The 16,552-nt window shown below is 45.7% G+C and overlaps 1 long non-coding RNA gene across 3 annotated transcripts; it reads left to right on the plus strand.

The window, feature by feature from the left end:
* Window positions 1-6,347: 6,347 nt before the first annotated feature.
* LOC127000472 (uncharacterized) lies at window positions 6,348-14,836 on the plus strand. Of its 3 annotated transcripts, none has more exons than XR_007754063.1 (4): window positions 6,348-6,875; window positions 8,687-9,012; window positions 14,360-14,438; window positions 14,656-14,836. It is a non-coding gene; the product is annotated as an uncharacterized LOC127000472 (long non-coding RNA). The 3 variants fall into 3 exon arrangements; XR_007754062.1 differs by having other exon boundaries at window positions 6,348-6,865; XR_007754061.1 differs by lacking the exon at window positions 6,348-6,875 and having other exon boundaries at window positions 8,473-9,012.
* Window positions 14,837-16,552: the final 1,716 nt, after the last annotated feature.

Consider the following 16,552-nt stretch of genomic DNA (forward strand, 5'->3'; position numbering starts at 1 on the left):
AACGACTTTTAAACACAATACCTTCCAAGGGGTTACATGTACACACACACACACACACACACACACACACACACACACACACACACACACACACTGACAGATAGATATATAGATAGATAGATAGATATTTATTGACCACAAATGTACATGAAACCAAAACCTTATTATACTCAATTCGGAAGTTATTCAAGAATGCTAATTTCGTTAATATAAGAACGTTTTAAATTTGCAGTCAACATTCAACACTTCAGTAAAATCTTTATATAGTTACTTAAATATACGAAACTCTGGTGTCGTTACCGGCTTAAAAATAGTTAAAAAAAATATTAAAACTTTACAAATTTAGATAATGATACGAAACTACTTATACTCAATAATTCTCTCTGATAAAAGAAAACTTAATAAGAAAAACCTAGAACACAAACCCTGGAATTTGACGAGTTCTCTAAAATAAATGTACCAAAATGTTAATAGCCTGGACATTTTAAGACGTCCAGGACATTTATAATTGAAATGAGCTTGTTCGGATCAGCTGTCTCGTGATTGGGACATGATAACTTACATACACACACACACACACACACACACACACACACACGTCCGTTTAACTAGCTCGTATAATATTGTGAAAGGTGTGATGTCATCTGTCGTCCCGTATCGTGAGACATCCCATATCCTTATTTTATCAACACGGAACCCCAAAATTACTATCATAGACTGGCTAATTAAGTGAAGCATATAAGTGTGAAAAAAGTACTAATGAGGACTTACTTAAATAGCGATGGAAGGCTTGTTATTAGGTCACAAGAAGAAGAGGAAGAGTGACGGTTAATATCCTCGTTACACACACACACACACACACACACACACACACACACACACACACACACGTCGTAATTTGCTTTCATAATAAAATAAATAAACTTGAGTGGGACAGATTCCGACAAGCAGACGACACAAGACACGGTACCTTGTCGAAATTCAGGTATGTCTTCAGGATATGGGATGTCTCATGATACCCGGATGTCTCATGACGCCACACCCTGGGCTTAACGACATTCAGAGTGGCCGTTAACACACACACTACTACTACTACTACTACGTCTACTACTACTACTACTACTACTGCTACTACTACTACTACTACTATAATATAATCAGTATTTCACCTTTGTGTATATAACCATAATTAGACACTATTTTTATTGTCTAGTTCCACGTCTCATCCATAATTAATCAATGTCTGTCAGGGAGCTAATGTCAACATGAATTTGTGTATATGTATGTAATATGTATGATTAGCAATAAACGTTAACTACTTACTTAACACACACACACACACACACACACACACGAACCTTAACTATAGTCCTGCCCCGCCCCACCAACAGGCTAACAAGCAAACTACACGGAACCACTATCACTCACACACAAAGAGAAGCTCCCGAGACAACCGCGCCCAACCCCTGTCTTCAGTTTGACGGAGCCCTTCGCCTGGCCAGCACCATTCTCTGCCCGTCCGCTGCTCCGTGTGTTGGCGGCGGGACCCCTTCGCCAGAACACACTGTCCCCGTATCTGCTGGACTGGGTTCGATTCCCACGCATCCCAGGCTAAGTGTTTGTGTGTTACGCCCCGATGGTCCCGTCCCCGCCCACGTAACTGCTGACCCCGGTTCGATTCCCGCCCATGGGACCTGCATGTTACAAGTACCGCGTGTTATACCAGCGGGGAGTCCTTAACCCCTTGACTGCGGATTTCCTACCAGAAGACATCACCAAGCTACAGGAGTGGAGCAAAAAGTGTCCGCTACAGTTCAGTGAAGAAAAATGTGAAGGCCTGCACCTTGGGAGGGGATATCCAGCACACCAATACCACTTGGGAAACACTCCACTATCCACCACAGAGGCAGAGAAAGATCTGGGAGTGTATGCTACCAGGCTACCAGTGAAGGGATATCCAGCACACCAATACCACATGGGAAACACTCCACTATCCACCACAGAGGCAGAGAAAGATCTGGGAGTGTATGTTACCAGGCTACCAGTGAAGGGATATCCAGCACACCAATACCACATGGGAAACACTCCACTATCCACCACAGAGGCAGAGAAAGACCTGGGAGTGTATGTTACCAGGCTACCAGTGAAGGGATATCCAGCACACCAATACCACATGGGAAACACTCCACTATCCACCACAGAGGCAGAGAAAGATCTGGGAGTGTATGTTACCAGGCTACCAGTGAAGGGATATCCAGCACACCAATACCACATGGGAAACACTCCACTATCCACCACAGAGGCAGAGAAAGACCTGGGAGTGTATGTTACCAGGCTACCAGTGAAGGGATATCCAGCACAACAATACCACATGGGAAACACTCCACTATCCACCACAGAGGCAGAGAAAGATCTGGAAGTGTATGCTACCAGGCTACCAGTGAAGGGATATCCAGCACACCAATACCACATGGGAAACACTCCACTATCCACCACAGAGGCAGAGAAAGATCTGGAAGTGTATGTTACCAGGCTACCAGTGAAGGGATATCCAGCACACCAATACCACATGGGAAACACTCCACTATCCACCACAGAGGCAGAGAAAGATCTGGGAGTGTATGTTACCAGGCTACCAGTGAAGGGATATCCAGCACACCAATACCACATGGGAAACACTCCACTATCCACCACAGAGGCAGAGAAAGATCTGGAAGTGTATGTTACCAGGCTACCAGTGAAGGGATATCCAGCACACCAATACCACATGGGAAACACTCCACTATCCACCACAGAGGCAGAGAAAGACCTGGGAGTGTATGTTACCAGGCTACCAGTGAAGGGATATCCAGCACACCAATACCACATGGGAAACACTCCACTATCCACCACAGAGGCAGAGAAAGATCTGGGAGTGTATGTTACCAGGCTACCAGTGAAGGGATATCCAGCACACCAATACCACATGGGAAACACTCCACTATCCACCACAGAGGCAGAGAAAGATCTGGGAGTGTATGTTACCAGGCTACCAGTGAAGGCCAAATCCGTGCCAATCGCAGCGGACGGGTTAACAAGCCCCGTACCCGCCCACGTAACTGCTGACCCCGGTTCGATTCCCGCCCTCGGCACCTGCATGTCACAAGTGTCCTCGCCTCCATGCCAACGTTACCAGGGTGTCGTATATTAAGAGGACGGCCTGTGAGACTTCAGTGACCTCCGGCAGCACTTCGAGGTCAACATCACCACCTCCTCCGAGCCCTTAAGTATACATTGAAGAAGTTGGAGAGAGAGAGAGAGAGAGAGAGAGAGAGAGAGAGAGAAGGGTGATGGATGTGTTGGCTTAATGGTGATGGATGTGTTGGGTTAATGGTGATGGGCGTGTTGGGTTAATTGTGATGGATGTGTTGGGTTAATGGTGATGGATGTGTTGGGTTAATGGATGTGTTGGGTTAATGGTGATGGATGTGTTGGCTTAATGGTGATGGATGTGTTGGCTTAATGGTGATGGGGGTATTGACTTAATGGTGATGGATGTGTTGGCTTAATGGTGATGGATGTGTTGGCTTAATGGTGATGGATGTGTTGGCTTAATGGTGATGGGGGTATTGACTTAATGGTGATGGATGTGTTGGGTTAATGGTGATGGATGTGTTGGCTTAATGGTGATGGATGTGTTGGCTTAATGGTGATGGATGTGTTGGGTTAATGGTGATGGATGTGTTGGGTTAATGGTGATGGATGTGTTGGCTTAATGGTGATGGATGTGTTGGGTTAATGGTGATGGATGTGTTGGGTTAATGGTGATGGATGTGTTGGCTTAATGGTGATGGATGTGTTGGCTTAATGGTGATGGATGTGTTGGCTTAATGGTGATGGATGTGTTGGCTTAATGGTGATGGGGGTATTGACTTAATGGTGATGGATGTGTTGGCTTAATGGTGATGGATGTGTTGGCTTAATGGTGATGGATGTGTTGGCTTAATGGTGATGGATGTGTTGGCTTAATGGTGATGGGTGTGTTGGCTTAATGGTGATGGATGTGTTGGCTTAATGGTGATGGGGGTGTTGGCTTAATGGTGATGGATGTGTTGGCTTAATGGTGATGGGGGTGTTGGCTTAATGGTGATGGATGTGTTGGCTTAATGGTGATGGATGTGTTGTGTTAATGGTGATGGATGTGTTGGCTTAATGGTGATGGATGTGTTGGGTTAATGGTGATGGGTGTGTTGGCTTAATGGTGATGGATGTGTTGGGTTAATGGTGATGGATGTGTTGGCTTAATGGTGATGGATGTGTTGGCTTAATGGTGATGGGTGTGTTGGCTTAATGGTGATGGATGTGTTGGGTTAATGGTGATGGATGTGTTGGCTTAATGGTGATGGATGTGTTGGCTTAATGGTGATGGATGTGTTGGCTTAATGGTGATGGATGTGTTGGCTTAATGGTGATGGATGTGTTGGCTTAATGGTGATGGGGGTGTTGGCTTAATGGTGATGGGTGTGTTGGCTTAATGGTGATGGGGGTGTTGGCTTAATGGTGATGGATGTGTTGGCTTAATGGTGATGGGGGTGTTGGCTTAATGGTGATGGGGGTGTTGGCTTAATGGTGATGGGGGTGTTGGCTTAATGGTGATGGATGTGTTGGCTTAATGGTGATGGATGTGTTGGCTTAATGGTGATGGATGTGTTGGCTTAATGGTGATGGATGTGTTGGCTTAATGGTGATGGATGTGTTGGCTTAATGGTGATGGGTGTGTTGGCTTAATGGTGATGGATGTGTTGGCTTAATGGTGATGGGGGTATTGACTTAATGGTGATGGATGTGTTGGCTTAATGGTGATGGATGTGTTGGCTTAATGGTGATGGGGGTATTGACTTAATGGTGATGAATGTGTTGGCTTAATGGTGATGGATGTGTTGGCTTAATGGTGATGGGGGTGTTGGCTTAATGGTGATGGATGTGTTGGCTTAATGGTGATGGATGTGTTGGGTTAATGGTGATGGATGTGTTGGCTTCATGGTGATGGATGTGTTGGCTTAATGGTGATGGATGTGTTGGCTTAATGGTGATGGATGTGTTGGGTTAATGGTGATGGATGTGTTGGCTTAATGGTGATGGATGTGTTGGCTTAATGGTGATGGATGTGTTGGCTTAATGGTGATGGATGTGTTGGCTTAATGGTGATGGATGTGTTGGCTTAATGGTGATGGATGTGTTGGCTTAATGGTGATGGATGTGTTGGCTTAATGGTGATGGGGGTGTTGGCTTAATGGTGATGGATGTGTTGGCTTAATGGTGATGGTGGTGTTGGCTTAATGGTGATGGGGGTGTTGGCTTAATGGTGATGGGGGTATTGACTTAATGGTGATGGATGTGTTGGGTCAATGGTGATGGATGTGTTGGCTTAATGGTGATGGATGTGTTGGCTTAATGGTGATGGATGTGTTGGCTTAATGGTGATGGTGGTGTTGGCTTAATGGTGATGGATGTGTTGGCTTAATGGTGATGGGGGTGTTGGCTTAATGGTGATGGATGTGTTGGCTTAATGGTGATGGGGGTGTTGGCTTAATGGTGATGGATGTGTTGGCTTAATGGTGATGGGGGTATTGACTTAATGGTGATGGATGTGTTGGGTTAATGGTGATGGATGTGTTGGGTTAATGGTGATGGGTGTGTTGGCTTAATGGTGATGGATGTGTTGGCTTAATGGTGATGGATGTGTTGGCTTAATGGTGATGGGTGTGTTGGCTTAATGGTGATGGATGTGTTGGCTTAATGGTGATGGATGTGTTGGCTTAATGGTGATGGGGGTATTGACTTAATGGTGATGGATGTGTTGGGTTAATGGTGATGGATGTGTTGGCTTAATGGTGATGGGTGTGTTGGGTTAATGGTGATGGATGTGTTGGCTTAATGGTGATGGATGTGTTGGCTTAATGGTGATGGATGTGTTGGCTTAATGGTGATGGATGTGTTGGCTTAATGGTGATGGATGTGTTGGCTTAATGGTGATGGATGTGTTGGGTTAATGGTGATGGGGGTGTTGGGTTAATGGTGATGGGGGTGTTGGGTTAATGGTGATGGGGGTGTTGGCTTAATGGTGATGGATGTGTTGGGTTAATGGTGATGGATGTGTTGGCTTAATGGTGATGGATGTGTTGGCTTAATGGTGATGGATGTGTTGGCTTAATGGTGATGGATGTGATGTGTTAATGGTGATGGAGGTGTTTGCTTAATGGTGAAGGATGTTGGATTTTTGGTGATGGATGTGTTGGGTTAATGGTGATGGATGTGTTGGGTTAATGGTGATGGGGGTGTTGGCTTAATGGTGATGGGGGTATTGACTTAATGGTGATGGATGTGTTGGCTTAATGGTGATGGGGGTGTTGGCTTAATGGTGATGGATGTGTTGGCTTAATGGTGATGGGGGTGTTGGCTTAATGGTGATGGATGTGTTGGCTTAATGGTGATGGATGTGTTGGCTTAATGGTGATGGATGTGTTGGCTTAATGGTGATGGGGGTGTTGGCTTAATGGTGATGGGGGTGTTGGGTTAATGGTGATGGATGTGTTGGCTTAGCAAGATGTAGGTAACAGGAGAGAGAGACACGGGGAGAGATGGAGAGAAAAAGAGATGATAGAGAGAGTCACTGGAGAGAATGTCATGCAGTATGTATATGGACCAGCCTCGTGTGTCATGCAGTATGTATATGGACCAGCCTCGTGTGTCATGCAGTATGTTTTCTGTCAGATATGTTTTGTCTTCCCAGAGCTGCCGTGACGGAGGCCGGACTCGTGTGGGACCGCGGAGATGCCGGGTCAAGCAGGGGAGACATCACGGAGAGTCACACCAAGATAGATAGGTCAATTTAGGTCAACATATGTCCTCAGTGTGTTAGTGAGGATAGGCTATCACTGGTTAGCTGTCTAATCATTGGGAGTGACTAGTTTGCAGAGCTCGGCAACATTATGGAATACTAAATGATATCAAGTGATTGTTTTTAGTCTTAAATTTACTCTCTCCTCCTCCTCCTCCTCCTCCTCTCTGTCTATCTTCATCCCTTCCTTCCTTTTAATAAATAAGTCATCTTTTGCTTAATTAACGTTTATAATTCTTTCTGGTGGTCAAATCTTGCATCTCATTTCCCTATCGTCCATTCTCTCTCCTCCTCCTCCTCCTCCTCCTGCTCATAATCCAATTCCTTCTATTCTCCTTTATTTCTTTTTCACTTTCCCTCCTTCCCTTTTCCATTCCCCTTCCCCGACTTTCCTCCATTCTTTCCTCCTCTATTCTTCCTTCATCTCCTTCTCCTTTTTCTCCTTTCACTCCTCCTCCTCCTCTGTCTATCTTGATCCCTTCCTTCCTTTTAATTAATGTCTAAGTTATCTTTTGCTCAAGGTTCCTTCCAGTGTGTTTGTGGTGTCCGGCTCTGCTTGCTAGTTTGTTTTGTCACTGTATAATTGTCAATCCTAGCAAGTTTTGTCACTGTATAATTGTCAGTCCTAGTTTGTTTTGTCACTGTATAATTGTCAGTCCTAGTTTGCTTTGTCCCTGTATAATGGTCGGTCTCAGCCAGGCGCTTCTTCCATGTAAAGATATCGGCAGCTTCAAGCCTTGCCGATATCTCAATCCGTACGTGAATGTAAATTAACCGAAATCCTTGTTACTAAGCCCTGCACGGTGCTCTCTCACATAATGCTTCCTTAAATTTTCAGTCTCACTTAATTTCCGGGGTTAGTAATATATTTTGCCATAAGTTAACTCCCCGTGATGGCCAGTTTCATGTACTATATATAAGTAATTTGCCTTTTGCATGGCTATAATTCTGCATCCGTGTCTAAGGCCCAGTTTCACAGTTCCTCATGGTGGGTTAGTAAGCTCCAAAACCAATACCAGAGCCTTCGAAATTTCCTTGTACGGTGTCTGGAGTTTATATTCAAGTTCACAAGTTTGACGAGACTATACAGGAAAGGTCTTGTATTGTCATGATACGAAGGAAAGGGAGGAGAAGGGAGATGAGATTGAGAGAGGAGATCCTGTTTATAATCAAGTTCACAAATTTGACGAGACTATACAGGAAAGGTCTTGTGTGTTTATGCTACGAAGGAAAGGGAGGTGAAGGGAGATGAGATTGAGAGATGAGTGAGCTTAGATGGTGTTTATATTCAAGTTCACAAATTTGACGAGACTATACAGGAAAGGTCTTATATTGTCGTGATACGAAGGAAAGGGAGGTGAAGGGAGATGAGATTGGGAGATGAGTGAGCTGAGATGGTGTTTATATTCAAGTTCACAAGTTTGACGAGACTATACAGGAAAGGTCTTGTGTGTTTATGGTACGAAGGAAAGGGAGGAGAAGGGAGATGAGATTGAGAGAGGAGATCCTGTTTATAATCAAGTTCACAAATTTGACGAGACTATACAGGATGGTACGAAGGAAAGGGAGGGGAAGGTTGATGAGATTGAGAGACGAGTGAGCTGAGATGGTGTTTATATTCAAGTTCACAAATTTGACAACACAATACAGGAAAAGCTCTTTGTATTTAGTGTGTCATCGAAGACCGCGCCATTTTGAACAGTATGGGATTCTATAGCTTGGTTCGGGAGTGTTACAAAGACCATGATGGACTGTGGAAGCGGCCCTTAATGTTCCCTTTTCTAATATGCCTCTCTGTTTTTGCAGGATGCCGCGGACGGACCATGCAGAGGACTCATCGCGACGACACCAACGGTTTGGTTAAGTGGGTTCTCTTGTGTGTGCGTCTGTGTGTGAATGGCAGGCCTGTCGTATGATTGTGTGTGTGTGTGCGTTGGCGTTATGCCTTCGCACTATTATTTTGTTAGGATGTATTTTTTTGTGTGTGAACTTTTTGCACGTAATCTTTTTTTATACCCATAGCTAGCGTTTGTTTGTGTGGCAGTGTTCCGGGAGATGGACGCCGGGGGACATGGGCTTGGGGAGGCGCACATGACCTCCTCTGTCCGTGACCTCTTCAGCTGGGGAGACCGGTAAGCATTTTGACATAGTTGTGTGGATAATGGATATTGTTTTTTACAGCTAAAGAAACCACTCTAGGGCAAACAAGAAAATAGGTTTAGAAAAAGCCCGTTAACCCCTTCCCGGCAGCAGGGCTGACATGATTTTCCACCAAGTTTAGTAGAAAACACTCACTTGTCAATCCTGTGACACTCATACACAGGAGATTTTAGTGCGGCAGGAGGTCGCAGTGAGTATTTAGCAACACCAGCAAACATGCCTAACGCCCACTGCAAGCGTTTAGCAATGAAAGGGTTAAGTTAGACTGGTCATATGTATATTGATACATTCAAATGAAGGTTTAGAGTGTAACCACTGATGGTACAGGAGTCAGGATCATCAAAATCATTCAAAAAATCAGCATCTATATCCTCAGCTACCAAAGGAGTCATTTCCTCCGGCTCAAGAGGTCTCTTACTCCTTGACATGATAGACTATAATAATAAAAGAAACTAGGAAAAAATGCAAAAATTTCCAGTGTCAGCTGATGTGCGTTGCATATGTAGTGCGGCGACGGCCTGATGAACGAGCCTCCCATAACCCACTTAGCCAGGGGGGCACCTCTTTGGCCGACTCGGTAAGGAGTGGCTCTCCCGTCACGCTGGTCGCGGGTTCAATCCCAGGCAGCCGGCGAATACCCTGATCTTGCTTAATTTCTCGTGTTATTTCGATACACGCAGAGGACGTGTTGAGAAATAGGAAGGATTTAGAAAAGAAGCTCGTCAGGCATTACACATATCCAACAAGGCACAAGGGTGACTGTCCTTGAGAGGCAATGTCGGCAAGTGTCCAGGGGTTTGAGATGCCTAATAATAATTTTTGTTCATTTTGTCAGTAGTAAGGAATCTTCTATTTTTTTTGGGGGGTCGGCCCAGCCCGTTCTGGCGCAGGCGAGTGTTTATAGTGGCGCCATGATACTATCTAATGAGGGCAAATGAGAGCAAACGTCTATACACAGACGCACTGACAAAAAGTCCCAATTTCCAAACGTCTCTATATAGATCCTCCGCAGGGAAGGGCTTAACCCGTGGGCGTCGGCAATGGTAAAGCCGGGAAATGGCAAAATTACACTGCATTTTGAGACTAAGAAAACAGCATGGAACGTACATCAGAGCACCTGGTACTCTCATAACCATAAAGCCATTAAGAGTATTTCTTTCACTCAAACTCCATTCTGTTTGTGTGGTGTTTGTCACAAAATAAACAGTCTTGTGACGCGCGGCATCTAGCCGAGAGTCGCTTGTTGTCTACTTTAAAGAATTTGACGAGTGATTACTGTATGGATAGCTAATTCAGTCTGCCATGACCTTACAGCACCACCCATGACAAAAAAGCCCACCTCAAGATCACTCACCCACCACAATGACCCAGGGCATGCATGGTGGGTTCCTCTATGCCACAACCGCCTACAATTAGCTTGAATCAGGGGTTTTATGGCGAGCCCTTTTTAGGGTCCACCATACCACAGCCATGACTCGTGAAAGCCCAGAAAAGGGTCTGCCGATGTTCTTGGGTTAATCGCTACTCCTTCAGAGACAAAAGTTATGAGCGGCTGAAAGAGAGGTCAATTTTGGGAGGAGAGGCGTCTCGATACGTCATTCCTCGTGAGAGAATACAAGTCGAAGGCAGGAGGAGATATAGACACAGGAAGGGTGCCCCAGAGTTTACCAGTGTAAGGGATGAAAGAATGAAGATGTTGGTTAACTCTTGCATAATAGGTTTGGACAGTATAGGGATGAAAGAATGAAGATGCTGGTTAACTCTTGCATAAGGGGTTTGGACAGTATAGGGATGAAAGAGTGAAGATGCTGGTTAACTCTTGCATAATGGGTTTGGACAGCACAGGGATGAAAGAATGAAGATGCTGGTTGACTCTTGCATAATGGGTTTGGACAGTACAGGGATGAAAGAATGAAGGTGTTGGTTAACTCTTGCATAAGGGGTTTGGACAGCACAGGGATGAAAGAGTGGAGATGCTGGTTAACTCTTGCATAAGGGGTTGGACAGTATAGGGATGAAAGAATGAAGATGCTGGTTAACTCTTGCATAAGGGGTTGGACAGTATAGGAATGAAAGAATGAAGATGCTGGTTAACTCTTGCATAATGGGTTTGGACAGTATAGGGATGAAAGAATGAAGATGTTGGTTAACTCTTGCATAATGGGTTTGGACAGTATAGGGATGAAAGAGTGAAGATGCTGGTTGACTCTTGCATAATGGGTTTGGACAGTATAGGGATGAAAGAGTGGAGATGCTGGTTGACTCTTGCATAATGGGTTTGGACAGCACAGGGATGAAAGAGTGGAGATGCTGGTTAACTCTTGCATAATGGGTTTGGACAGTATAGGGATGAAAGAGTGGAGATGCTGGTTGACTCTTGCATAATGGGTTTGGACAGCACAGGGATGAAAGAATGAAGATGCTGGTTAACTCTTGCATAAGGGGTTTGGACAGTATAGGGATGAAAGAGTGGAGATGCTGGTTGACTCTTGCATAATGGGTTTGGACAGTACAGGGATGAAAGAATGAAGATGTTGGTTAACTCTTGCATAATGGGTTTGGACAGTATAGGGATGAAAGAGTGAAGATACTGGTTGACTCTTGCATAATGGGTTTGGACAGTATAGGGATGAAAGAGTGGAGATGCTGGTTGACTCTTGCATAATGGGTTTGGACAGCACATGGATGAAAGAATGAAGATGCTGGTTAACTCTTGCATAATGGGTTTGGACAGTATAGGGATGAAAGAGTGGAGATGCTGGTTGACTCTTGCATAATGGGTTTGGACAGCACAGGGATGAAAGAATGAAGATGCTGGTTAACTTTTGCATAAGGGGTTTGGACAGTATAGGGATGAAAGAGTGAAGATACTGGTTGACTCTTGCATAATGGGTTTGGACAGTATAGGGATGAAAGAGTGGAGATGCTGGTTGACTCTTGCATAATGGGTTTGGACAGCACAGGGATGAAAGAATGAAGATGCTGGTTAACTCTTGCATAATGGGTTTGGACAGTATAGAGATGAAAGAATGAAGATGCTGGTTAACTCTTGCATAATGGGTTTGGACAGTATTGGGATGAAAGAATGAAGATGCTGGTTAACTCTTGCATAAGGGGTTGGACAGCACAGGGATGAAAGAATGAAGATGCTGGTTAACTCTTGCATAAGGGGTTTGGACAGTATAGGGATGAAAGAGTGGAGATGCTGGTTAACTCTTGCATAATGGGTTTGGACAGTATAGGGATGAAAGAGTGGAAATGCTGGTTGACTCTTGCATAATGGGTTTGGACAGCACAGGGATGAAAGAGTGAAGATGCTGGTTAACTCTTGCATAAGGGGTTGGACAGTATAGGGATGAAAGAATGAAGATGCTGGTTAACTCTTGCATAAGGGGTTTGGACAGTATAGGGATGAAAGAGTGGAGATGCTGGTTAACTCTTGCATAATGGGTTTGGACAGTATAGGGATGAAAGAGTGGAGATGCTGGTTGACTCTTGCATAATGGGTTTGGACAGCACAGGGATGAAAGAATGAAGATGCTGGTTAACTCTTGCATAATGGGTTTGGACAGTATAGGGATGAAAGAGTGGAGATGCTGGTTGACTCTTGCATAAGGGTTTGGACAGTATAGGGATGAAAGAGTGAAGATGCTGGTTAACTCTTGCATAAGGGGTTGGACAGTATTGGGTATATGTAAGAGTAGTATTTATATATATGTGTGAAAAATTATTTAAATGGATATATAATGTTAGGAATTGCAAAAATGATTATATATGCATAATAGAGGAGATCGGTGATGATTTGACCATTTTTAGTTTAAGAAAAATTCAATTAAGTATGGAAGAGACAGAGATGGAATTTATACATTCTTAAAAATACTTAAAACTACTTATCCTCCCTAATTTCTATCTTTCCCATACTTAATTAAATTTTGGCATTACAATTTTGTTGACCTTAACCCAGTGGTGGTGTTGGTAGCAGCGTGGGTCATGTTTCTTAATGGTCCCTCCAAGCGAGAAAAATGAGAAAAATCACCCTCACACAAACCATTTCATAATATATATATCAAAGCATTTGTGATCAGTTTAGGTATCATCTAATTTGGGGAGTTTAAATCATGGCACAAATTTGGCCGTTAACAGCTTCGGTAAAACCACAAATTTGGCCGTTGCTGCTACAAGGTAAAACCACAAAGCTGCTTCACAGTAAAGCCACAAATTTGGCCGTCTGCTACGGTAAAGCCACAAATTTGGCCCGTCGCTGCTACGGTAAAGCCACAAATTTGGCCCGTCGCTGCTACGGTAAACCACAAGCCACAAAATTTACGTCGCTGCTACACGGTAAAGCCATAAATTTGGCCCGTCGCTGCTACACGGTAAAGCCACAAATTATAGCCGGGAGCATTCTGGACCATCTAGAAAAGCCTAATTTAATTAATGTTTCACAGCATAGGTTCACAAAGGATAGGTCTTGCCTTACTGACCTGTTCTCCTTCTACACTAAAGTAATCGAGGCGGTTGACCGAGATGAAAACTATGACATATTGTATCTAGATTTCAGTAAAGCAAAGCATTGACGAGTCCTCATCACCGGCTATTACTAAAATTACAGGCTCACGGTGTAGATGGGAAAGTTTTGAACTGGATCAGGGCGTGGCTCAGTGGTAGGAAGCAGAGAGTGCAAATCAATGGTAAAAAATCTGAATGGGGCAGTGTTACGAGTGGCGTCCCTCAGGGGTCGGTGCTGGGTCCTCTGCTTTTTATTATTTACATCAATGACTTGGACACAGGAATTAGTAGTGATGTCAGCAAGTTCACAGATGATACCAAGATCGGTAGTGTAATCTAATCAGACAGGGACGCTACCGTTCTCCAGGATGAGTTTGACAGACTATATGATTGGGCGGGGAAGTGGCAGATGGAATTCAATGTCGGGAAGTGTAGCATTCTGAGTGTAGGTAGGAATCATCCCTCACACAATTACTCCTTAAATGGCACTCCTCTAAGCAGGTCTGGGCGTGAGCGAGTCCTAGTGGGTGCTGACCTCCGTCCTAGGGCTCAATGCATTCAGGCCAAAAAAAAACCTCACACAAACCATTTCATAATACCAAAGCATTTGTGATCAGATTATGCATCATCTATTTTGGGAGGTTTAAATATCATGGCACAAACTTGGCCCATCGCTGCTACACGGTAAAGCCACAAACTTGGCCCGTCACTGCTGCTGGGTTAATGGAGCAGCCACCTGTGTCTGAGCCAAGATGTCTGGATGTCTCCGCCGCTGCCTCTCCGCATGTCTGAGTCTCCCTGTACTTCCAGCGTGTTGCCCCGCCTGGAGAGACACGTTGATGGAGGTGGCCGTGTGTGTCACCCTTTGCCTGTATCCTCTGGCGCCCAGGTAAGCAATGATAATGATTATGATAATACCAATAATAGTAATGAATATAATAATACCAATAATAGTAATGAATATAACAATACCAATAATAGTAATGAAATGATAGTCGGTCAAATAACGAGATCATTAAATACTGTTGCTCTTGTATAATTTTCATAGTGTGTCTAATTCTCCGTCAGTCTCCTGGGTTGTGTCTAAGTCGGTCTTGTTCTTTCAGAGGCGCGTAAGTGGAGAGCATCGGCGCAGCGCGGGAGCAGCACGTCAGGGTGTAGGGTGTTTGTTTAGCTGGTGTAGGGTGTTAGGGTGTTAGGGTGTTAGGTGTAACAACGGTTGGCTCTTTCACAGAACGGGTGTGATTCCGTTCTGCGTTTGAGTCTTCCACCTTCAGACGGTCTCCCTCTGAGATGTCTGAAGTTTTTTGTCGGTTTCTCCGTAGGAGAAGCCGACTCTATCTCTGGCCTCTCTTCCGGGGGTCAGGGCGGTCGGGCTCTGCTTGGCCAGGCGTTGCCTTTCGCGTTGTCTCCGCCGACGTTTTGCCAGACTCTTCCGTACGGTTGAGCCTGGCTTTTTTATTAGGTGGATCAGGCTGCCTTCTTCCAAGGAGTCTGATGGGAGTGGAGTCTTTTTTTTGGTGTATGTCTGTGGGTACTTAGTGGGTAAGGGAGGGTGGGGTAGAATGGTTGGTGGGCTGGAAGTGGGTTGGGGGATGAGCCTCCTGGGATTTGGGTTGTGTCGAGCCTTACCGCCTGGTGTGTTGGGTAACCTTCACGCCAGAGAGGGTGTAAGACCATATCCATCTCCTGGGCAGGGCGATTCCCCTTTCCCATGCCAACTGGCCTCCTCCGTCTGCCTCCCCAAACCCCGCTGAGTGCTTGTGTGTGTTATTTTATTTAGGATGTCTTTTTTTTCTATGCCTTTTTCCCGTGTGTTTATACCCAATAGCTAGCGTGTGTGTGTGTGTGGCAGTCCGGAGGCGCGTGCAGCGAGGACATCACATCACGTCACTACGGTATATCCACGGTATTTGGTTTAGTGTGTGCTGTGTGTGTTTGTGTGTGTGATGGCAGGCCTGCCGTGTGTTTGACCTGTTGCTGTGTGGTGCTGTGTGCCTGCTAGGATTTCATTTCTATGTATGTTTTTCCCCATAACCCCTTCCTCCTAGCTCTTTAGCTGTTGTCCCTGGCGGCGCTGGGTGGATGCTGCAGGCGACCAGCAGCGGTGGCGGTGTGCCTGTGAGGAGCTGCTGAGGTTTGGGGTAGCACTACAGTGCAGGTTATGTAGGGTGTGTGAGTTTTTTTTTTTGTGTGAGTGTCTTTTTTTTGTGTGGGGTGTTGGTGGGGGACTTAGCTAATCACTGTGTCAGGAAGGCATGGGCGTGGCCGTCTGTCCATCAGGCCGACGGGCGGGTGTGCCACCTGGCAGTCAGGCTAGCAGGTGACAGGCAAGCTATCTGGTGGTCAGGCTGTAAGTCGGGCCATCAGATAGGTAGGCAGGCCACCTTGCGGTCGGGTTGTCGGGCGGGCACCCCACCCTCGGTCAGGTAGGCAGGCAGCAGCGTCTACGCTGAACCGTACGGCCACACGTACGAACGCACGGAACCCGTACGCTACGTTCCGCCGCACTGACGCTCGTCGTACCTCTGCTCGCACGCTTGCGGGCGGGTAGAGGCGGGGCGGATGGGCGGACGGGCAGGCGTACGTGGGAACAGGCGGGCGGACGGGTGGTCGGGCGGTAAGTCGAACAACGCTTGAAGGCAGCGCAGATGGATGTCAGATTCTCCCGTAGGGAGGTCTGGCAAGGTGATAGTTTAGGCGGCGGAGTTATGCAGCGGGCCAGTCTGTGTTACAGCTTTGCCGTCAGGGTAGCTCCTTACGAGCTGCCCAAACTGAGGACCAGTTTTCCTCACAGGAGGAGGCTGGTGGGGCCTAGGGTGTTAGGGGTACAACGGTTGGCTCTTTCACAGAACGGGTGTTTTCCGTTCTGAGTTTGATTCTGCCGCCTTTGGGCGTCTCCCTCTGAGATGTCGGTTAGGATTTCTTTTTTATATGTCCGTGTGTGTAACTGTTGCCTTTTAGCCTGTTGTGTTCCTGAGCAGCAGAAGAGGCGGCTGTGGT

This window comes from Eriocheir sinensis, chromosome 19 (assembly GCF_024679095.1).
Source record: "Eriocheir sinensis breed Jianghai 21 chromosome 19, ASM2467909v1, whole genome shotgun sequence".
Lineage (NCBI taxonomy): Eukaryota > Metazoa > Arthropoda > Malacostraca > Decapoda > Varunidae > Eriocheir > Eriocheir sinensis.